We start from the raw sequence: 1438 nt of genomic DNA on the forward strand, positions 1-1438 counted from the left end.
CCCACAGGAAGCTGTTGGGGCCAGTTCATTAGATATATTCAAGAGGGAGGCGGACCTGGCCCTTGTGGCTAAAGGGATCAAGGGGTATAGAGAGAAAACGGGAATGGGATACTGAGATTGCATGATGGGGCAGGGCCAAAGGGCCTCTTTTTGCAGCTATGTTCCATATTTGTTTTATTGCTGTCTTTGTCCTCCTAGCATTTGGCAGGCCAGATACAGATCGCCCTCTCTCCCTAGCTCCCTCTGACAGAACAGCCCAATTCTTAAACTCATCAGAAAATAAAAGGATGGACTGACATCCAATAACTCTATATTTTCTCGAATCAAAATGGATATTCCTGCATCATCATTCACTACAGGGATTTGTTTCCAACAAATAAAGGCAAAATACTGCAGATGCTGGAAATCTGCAACAAACACAGAAAATGCTGGAGAAACTCAACAGGTCAGGCTGTATCTGTGGAAAGAGAAAAAAGAGTTAACACTGCAATGTGATGTGTCTTCAGGAAGAAAGAATTATGCTAGGCTTGCAATGTTAACTCTGTTTCTCTCTCCACAGATGCTACCAGACCCGCTGAGTTTCTCCCAGCACTTTCCATCTTTATTTCTTGTTTCTAACATTGTTTCTTACTCCTACAGGAGATCAGTTAGCTTGAGCAGCTGGTTTGTGATCCAGAGTGAGAGCAACAACGTGGGTTCAATTCTCACACCAGCTAAGGTTACCATGAAGGACTCCCCTTCTCAGTCTCTCCTCTGGCCTGAGGCACGGTGACCTTTAGGTTAAATCACCACCACTCGTCTCTCTCTCTCTCTCTCTCTCACTGATGAGCGAGCTACCCTATGCTCTGATAAGACTATGGCGACTCTGCCTTTACCTCATTTCTATTTTCCTTGAACGAAGATTTGCATTTACATAGCATCTTTAATTTAACTTACTGACGTGATTTTGAAGTGCAGTCATTGTTGGCTTCTGGGAGATGGGATGAATTGTGCACAACAAGCTGTCTCAGGCAGCAACATGATCATCATCAAATAATCTGTTCCAGTGATCACAATCACCTGATGAAGGAGCGTCGCTCCGAAAGCTAGTGTGCTTCCAATTAAACCTGTTGGACTATAACCTGGTGTTGTGTGATTTTTAACTTTGTTTCAGTGATGGTTGGCTAGTTCAGGAAGATTCTTGTATTCAATGATTTGATTGACCTGTGCTTGACTACTTGATGGAAATGTATTGCTGGAAAAGCGCAGCAGGTCAGGCAGCATCTAGGGAACAGGAGAATCGACGTTTCGGGCATTAGCCCTTCTTCAGGAATGAGGAAAGTTGGTCCAGCAGGCTAAGATATTCCATATTCCCTATCTTTTATCTTAGCCTGCTGGACCAACTTTCCTCATTCCTGAAGAAGGGCTAATGCCCGAAACGTCGATTCTCCTGTTCCCT

The sequence above is a fragment of the Chiloscyllium plagiosum genome, chromosome 9 (assembly GCF_004010195.1).
Source record: "Chiloscyllium plagiosum isolate BGI_BamShark_2017 chromosome 9, ASM401019v2, whole genome shotgun sequence".
Lineage (NCBI taxonomy): Eukaryota > Metazoa > Chordata > Chondrichthyes > Orectolobiformes > Hemiscylliidae > Chiloscyllium > Chiloscyllium plagiosum.